General features: G+C 41.1%; 1 protein-coding gene across 1 annotated transcript in view; it reads right to left on the minus strand.

Annotated features, from left to right (window-relative positions):
- The window catches only part of POPDC3 (popeye domain containing 3), a 20,746-nt gene extending 13,217 nt beyond the window's left edge, over window positions 1-7,529 (minus strand). Inside the window, exon 1 of the mRNA XM_012651180.1 lies at window positions 7,378-7,529. The gene's annotated coding sequence lies outside the window, so the exon portion shown is untranslated. The remainder of the gene's footprint in view (window positions 1-7,377) is intronic.
- Between the last annotated feature and the right edge of the window lie 338 nt (window positions 7,530-7,867).

Genomic DNA, 7,867 nt, shown 5'->3' on the forward strand with positions numbered 1-7,867 from the left:
CAGTTTTGTTTATGTTAAATGGTTAAAAATACATAAATACAGCACTTGACTTTAAAAAAGACCTGAAGCTTGCTTAGGGAACTGGCATGGCAAGGGCTGCAGTTTGTAAGATACTGTGAAGTGGTGGAAGAAGGAATAAAAAACTGCCCTCTTTCACAGCCTTAAATCGTAGGGCATCTTTTTCTACCTTAGAAATGTAGGTCCTTGGATGTATACATTTATAATGGATACTGTTTCTTCAAAATTGAAATTTCAGCTGGCATGGTGGCCCACACCTGCAATCCCAGCATTTTGGAAGGCCAAGGTGGGAGGGTCACTTGAGGCCAGGAGTTCAAGACCAGCCTGGGTAACATAGTGAGACCCTGTCTCTACAAAAAAAATAAGGAAAATTAGCCAGATGTGGTGTCACGCACCTGTAGTCCTAGCTACTCAAGAGGCTAAAGTAGGAAGATCATTTAAGCCCAGGAGTTCGAGGCTACAGTGAGCTATGATCACACCAGTGCACTCTGGCCTGGGCAACAGAATGAGCCTCTATCTCAAAAAAAAATAAAATAAAATAAAATAAAATTTCCATCCAATGTGTAGCCTTATTCTTCAACTGACTTGTGTATCACTGCTGGAAATTCTTGTTTTACACAAACAGGATTTGACAACTGATGATGTTTGAAACAACCAAACCAGCTGTGGTGTTGTATGTATAGGTTTTTATCCAGGGGTCCTGGCTCATAATTCCCACAGTCCTTGTTATAATTTTGGGGTGCTTTATCTGTCAGGAGCAGGCCTCAGGAGATAGAATCTCTCTTTCTGACCTTTTCCTGTCCTCCTTTCACCTGCCCAAGGCCGGACTCTAATCTGATTGTGGGTCAAAAGACCCTCATTCCGGAGAGGGCCTTGCCTCATACCCTGGAGGAAGGAATGCTGCACTGAGAGGCCAGGAAGAATCTAAACAGGCAGGCCTCGCTGAATTTAGATCATGTGCTTTTTGTTCAATCACATTTTTCCATGGTTGTCAATGATGCCCATGTAATGAAGCCTCCATAAAAACCCAAGAGGACTGGGTTCTGAGAGCGTCCAGATAACTGAACACATGGAAGTTTCTGGAGCGTGGCATGCCCTGGGAGCCATGCCCCTTCCCCCATGCCTCGCCCTACGCATCTCTTCATCTATATCCTTTGTAATATCCTTTATAATAAACCAGTAAACATAAGTGTTTCCCTGAGTTCTGTGAGCTGCTCCAGCAAATAAATAGAACCCAAAGAAGGCAGGGGTCATGGGAACCCCAACTTGGAGCAGGTTGGTCAGAAACTCTGGAGGCCCAGACTTGTAACTGGTGTGGGTTGGGGGGCAGTTTCTGGGCCTGAGCCCTCACCTTGTGGGATCTGACACTATCTCTAGGTAGATAGTGTCAGACTTGAATTAGAGGACACTTAGCTGGTGTCCATTCCTTGGTGTTCGGAGAAAAACCCCAAATTTGGTCACAGAAGTCTTCTTCTGTGTTGTTGATTGTTGTGGAGATTTTATGGGAACTCTCCTGATTTTAAAATGCTGGTAGCTAAATAACATTTTTACAAACACTTAAAAGACAATGCTGAGTAGGCAAAACTTCGAAGGCCAGATCTGGCTGCAAGTTGTCAGTCTGCAGCCTCAAGAACTTACAGCTGCTAAGGTCCCTATTGGATGGAGTGAATCTACACTAAGTTGACCCCATTTACATCTTTTTATGGTTAGCTTTCTCTTTTTTCTAAACAAAATTTCTTTATCAGGAATTACTTTCCCCCCTAGTGCAATTAAAATCTTTATTTTATTTTTTTTTTTTTGAGACAGAGTCTCACTGTGTTGCCCAGGCTAGAGTGCCGTGGCGTCATCCTAGCTCACAGCAACCTCAAACTCCTGGGCTCAAGCGATCCTCCTGCCTCAGCCTCCTGAGTAGCTGGGACTACAGGCATGTGCCACCATTCCCGGCTAATTTTTTCTATATATTTTTAGTTGTCCAATTAATTTCTTTCTAATTTTAGTAGAGACAGGGTCTCGCTCTTGCTCAGGCTGGTTTCGAACTCCTGAGCTCAAATAATCCGCCCGCCTTGGCCTCCCAGAGAGCTAGGATTACAGGTGTGAGCCACCGCTCCCGGTCCTATCTGGCCAACTCTTGATCAAAGATGGTCCCCCAGTTGATGGATTCCTGTAAGTTGCCAAAATTTCATTTAAACTTGAACATGAACACAAAGAACAGAAAACAAAGCTTAGATACCACAACAGAAATTCCAAACAGAATGTTTAAAAGTGTTTTTGTTTCTCTCTTTTTCTTGTAGTGGTTATAACAGAGGGAAAAAGGCACTATCCATCCTTCTTGCACTGTGGCTTCCAGAACAATTATAATGTGACATGTGTTTGGAACTTGAATTTTAACACCACCCCTCCCCAATCTTGAATGGAGTAAAAAATATAGTAAGTAATAATAACTAGCATCTGTTGAGTAGCAACCCTATGTCAGAACCTGAATGAAGTACTTCACAAATGTCATTTCATAGCCATAAGAATACAGTGGGCAGGAGGGAGGGGTCATTATTTTTCTGTTTTTCAAGAAAGGAAACCTCTTTAAGAAAAAGAATTGGCCAAGTTAGAATCCAAATATCCTCATTTCTGCTGTTTATACCATTCTACATTTTCATTTATGAATCAGTTACATTTTAATCATTTAGACAGTAACAGTGAATGCTGAAGAAAACAAAGGAGAAATTAAAACAGAAGATAATCAATATGGAGGACAAAGACAAGACAGTGTAAGAATAATTGGTGTCTTTGAAGTACAGAATTACAAAATGGAAAAGAAAAGCATTTGTAATGGAAAAAAATCCTCCTGAAATTAAGAACAATAGATTATCCCAATAGAAGGAATGTACGAAGTTCCATAAAAAATTGATAAACTTAACCACGATATAGCCTAGCTGAGTTACTAAACTTCATTTAGTAACTTTAGGACTCAAGGTAGAAAAAGCAAGTCAATTGCATGGAGAAAATTTTGAGGCAAATCTTAGACTTTTCCATAGCCATGATAGATGCCAGAAGCTAATGGAGCAAGGGCTGTACTATGTAAGGAAACTGTGGCCCAGAAATGTTAAAATGAGTCAAATGGTAATTCAAGTACAGATGCTTTTTGACTTACAATGAGACTACATCTGAATAAACCCGTTGTAAGTTGAGAATATCATAAGTCAAAAATGCACTTTTGCATTTTTCAATAGTTTCAATTTACAGTGACAATAAGTGAGTTTATCTGGACACAACTCATTGTAAGTCAAGGAGCGTACTGAATGTGTATTGCTTTTGCACCACTGTAAAGTTGAAACATCATAAGTCAAACCATTGTAAGTTGGGGATTGTCTGTATAGAAATAAAAGATGGACCTTTTAAATATAAAAAGACACAACAAGAAATGAGCCCTTCTTGGGGGGAAAAAAAATCCAAACACATGTGAACAAATCTAGCCAATCAAAAGATAAATGAAAATTTAAAAGTTGATACTTGAGATGCCATGGTAAAAGGACTAGTGATCAACAATGATTCTAGTTATAAAACCAAGACTAAATAATGGCTGAAATGAGGTTTACAAAATGCAGTACAAAAGTTATAGATACAGCATGAAAACATACATATACCAAAAAAATTGGGATATGAGTAGAAGAGAAACTATAGGAAGTATAGTATAAAAGTGCCAATGCTTCATCTTCTATAACAGGGAGCCCCTGAGTGTATATGTTTATGACTAATATATGTGTAAAAAATTTTGACCTCAAGATGTATTCAGAATCTCTTCTCTTAATTTGGAAGACATGTTTAGAACCTATTCTCTCTCAGGATAAAGAAACACTGATGTCAAGTTCACAATTCCTTCACTTTCACTACTATTTCTTCTTCTGTCAATATATCATAAAATTTTTATTTAAAAAGTATATCTAGTATTATCCTGTTGAAAGAAAAACTTTAGACAAATCAAATTTAACAGATTTTATTTGAGCAAAGAACTATTCATGAATCAGGCAGCACTCAGAAGCAGAAGAGGTTTAGAGAGCTCCACCCAGCAGCATGAGCAATGAACTTTTATAAGCTGATCACAGAAACAAAGTTGAGAAACCACTTGATTGGCTACAGCTAGGCATCAGTCTTATTTGGACATGGTGTGATGAACTGGCTGCCTGCGATTGGCTGACACTTGGCTGTTTGTGATTGGCTAAAACTTGACTATGTGTTATAAAAAATAGACTCCTCTAAGTCAGGTTTCTGTTTGTTTACACACAAAGTTAGGTCAGTTAGTAAGTTTTTTACATAGGAACTCAAAGTAGGGAAACAGCCTCAGGCTAATGGCCTCCTGCTTATTTAATTTAACAATACTATTTTTTATAAAAGCATTTCTGTTTTTTATCTAGCAATATATCCTATTTGTATAAATGCATAAAGACATACAGAATTATTTTCACTTATTGTTAAAGATGAATATTTCTGGATGGTGAGATACTTCTCATTTTTTTTCTTTCTATATATCTGCATTGTTTGCATTCCTTATAACAATTTTATAAAATAAGAAAGTGATTTCATATTAATTTGAAATATTTTAACTGTAAAAATTTCAAAAAATAATAAAAATCCATGAACCCAACAACCAGAATTAATAAACATCAACAGTATATTTTCTTTAGATCCTTTTCATAATAAAGAAAAATTCCACAAAAAAGTTGAACACCACCATGAATTGTTCTCCAATACCATTCTCTGCCCACCCACTCCCTATACAGCATATAATTTGTGTTTTCCATATTTATATGTTCAATAATAAAAAATACAATTTAAAATGAAATTCTGGATTAGAAATGTCTTTTATAATGTGATGTTTTTCAGATTCAAACTCAAAATTTTTTTCTGATGAATAATTTTAAACATGCACAAAAATAGAGACAATAGTACATGATAAATCCCCATATGCCTATTGCCCAGATTGAACAATTATCAAGACTATGTCACACAGAATTTTTGAAATTAAAAGGAAAACCTGTAACCTAGTGTTCAGCCTACAATTTGTTCAGTAAATAAACAGACACCCTCCACAGAAGACAGGGAGAACCAAGGAAGACAAGGAGAACCAAGATTAGCTGTGCAATTACTAACCAATAGTTAGTGTATGCAAGCATTAGATCTTACATACATGGACCCATTTGGGAGTTACAGCAACTCTGCTACCTAAATATTATTATCAGCATTGTTCAGAGTGGAAAATGAAGCTCAGAGAGAGGGAGATTCTATTTCAAGCTTAGCCAGTTGCTTCTCTTTCTAATACTAGCCTACACCCACTTCTTGATTATTCCACCCTGGCCAATTTCAGAGTGTGAGAGCTACTGAAAGTTTGGCACTCACACACTCTGAAATTGTTAAAGAACACAAAATGAGAAGGTCTCACTCTAGGTCTATATGAATTAGTCCCTGGATTCTCTGGGTTGGAGGAGGACCCAGCATTTTTACAGCTAATTTAAGTCAAGAACTTTTGGTTATTTATTTATTTAATTTAGAAAATACCTGTTGTTAACTTTCAGTTTAAGACTCCTAAGTACTTAGATAAAAGGGAGAAACATTTCCCCTCCTCCTTTAAGAGAATCTAATCAATGATTCAATATACTCTTCTATTAATTGTAGATAAATTCATATTCTCTATAGTTTATAATCCCAGTTAACCAATGACCATAATTAACAAATAATGATCTCAACTGCAATTTACAGTCTTGTGGATCTATCATGGATATTTTCCAAAGCAGTTTTGAAATTTCTTGCCTGCCATGTTGCTTAGGTGTTGTTATACTCACATATTGGAGCAAATGCGTCATAACATTCTTGATCTTTCCCGGAGAACTGTTTCAAAATTAAGCTCGGTGTGTCAACAGTCTTAGTCAGTCTTGTGGTAAGAAGTATGGGATTTTGGTTGCCCATGACACATTTTTATTTAATAGCATAGAATATAACCTTTTAGAAGCACAGGGTGCACAATGATTCAGCTATTTTGAGAGACTGATATGATTAAAGAAACTCAATTATCAAATGTCTAAATTTAAATGTATAAAATTTTGAGGATAATAGCTTCCTCTACATATCAATTAATATTTGTATCCCAAACTCCTGAGGACACACACACAGATTTTTCAGGACAGCAAAGAACCTCAGAGATTATATGGGATCTAGGATCAGCCAGATCTCTTCATTTTTCAAATGTGGAGACTGAGATCCAAGTTTTGTTTATATTTTCTGTTCCATGTAGTTCTTGTTTGGCTTCCTAGTGCCATAAAGAACAATGCCAAGTTACTGTACTCTCTCATAAGCGGGATATTTTCATGCAATAGTCCATAGAATTTAAAATAAGAGAGAGAAAAAATAACCACTAAACTATGAACAGGCAACAATTTTTTTAAGGCTGCCATAAAATTCAATTGTAGTTTGTAGGCTTGCAAATTCAAAATACCTAACTACCAGAGTTAAGAGCAAAAAGTCAAGAAGGAAGTTTAGTAAATCGATTTACGTTCAAAAGTGAGCTTCTAATTTTACCTTCCATTTATTATTTTAAAACAGAATTTTTCAATTTCTGCAAATGTCTTCTGGCTAAAACGATTTTTTGTCCTAGCCCCCTTACTGCATCTTGATTCTGTGCCTTTAATCTTCTACTAAAATAGACCCTCAAAACTATACCACTGTAACCGACCTTGGTGCTGAGGTACTTTGGTGGTTGGCAAATTTGTTTTTCCTTTTTATGGCAGGGGGAATCCCCAAATAGAAAAAACAGGTCAGCGCGACCTTTGATAAGGCAGCTTTTTCGTGCCCCCAACTCGGTGTGAAAACACTGACCCCAGTCGGGCCCTGTGCTTACAGAGAGGGATCGGGGTGGGGACTGCCGGCAGTGGCGCGACTTCCCCATTCCCCAAGGTGAAACCAAGACCGTCAGGGCCCCTTGGACCGGCTTTGCTCCTCGCAAACCTGGCCTGTTTCTTTGGGCTCCAAGCTGCCTGGGGCAAGAGTGGGAGCTGTGGGAGAGGATCTGGGAAGATTTGCCCGAAAGTCTCTCGGGCAGACGACTCGCGTTCCACAGGGGCCCGCGCGCTGAGCTGCGAGCGGCGCCGCCCGGATCCCGGGAGGCGAGTTGGCTTGAGACGCGCGGGCGGCGCAGGAACGCTGGACCGCGGGGCACAGACGCTGCCGGGGGTCGGCGACCTCGCAGCCCCCACCCCGGGGCGGGGCCCGGGCAGAAGGCGCGCCCGCAAAGTTGCCCGAAGCGGCCGTGGGGTGCGAGGGTGCGGACAGCTCCGGAAGGCGACGGGCTTGGCACCCCCGGAGTCCCCTCCTTACCTTTCATTTCCCGGCCCTGCGCGGAGCTCCGGCCCGGCGCCGCACAAGTTTCCCAGCCGAGCGCGCTGGCCCCGGCTGGCCCGCGCGGAAGCCCTCAGCGCCCACCTTGCGAGCGCCCCGCCGCCCGCCCCGCGGCGCCCGGACGCAGCGTGACCGCAGCCTGCTCCAGAGCGGCGCGGCGGCGCGAACCGGGACCGGGCACGGGCGCGCGCCCCGGGGCGCAGCGGGGCGGGCGGGGACGGCGGCAGCGCTTCGGGCAACCCAAGCCCCCAGGGAGCAGGCGGTGCAGCCACCCGTGTGCAGGACTGCTGCGTATGCGAGCGGCCGCTGCGGACCGAAGTTTCCAAAGATGTGCTTCCCGGAGCGTGTACTGCTCAAGGTTATAAACTATACCTGATACTCGCTGATATACCAGGCAGGGAGCGATGGAGCTGACTACTGAAATGAAAGGCAACTAACCGTACGTCTGCCCTCTGCCCCCTACTCCGCA

This window comes from Propithecus coquereli, unplaced genomic scaffold, assembly GCF_000956105.1.
Source record: "Propithecus coquereli isolate 6110/MARCELLA unplaced genomic scaffold, Pcoq_1.0 Scaffold35, whole genome shotgun sequence".
Classification (NCBI taxonomy): Eukaryota; Metazoa; Chordata; class Mammalia; order Primates; family Indriidae; genus Propithecus; species Propithecus coquereli.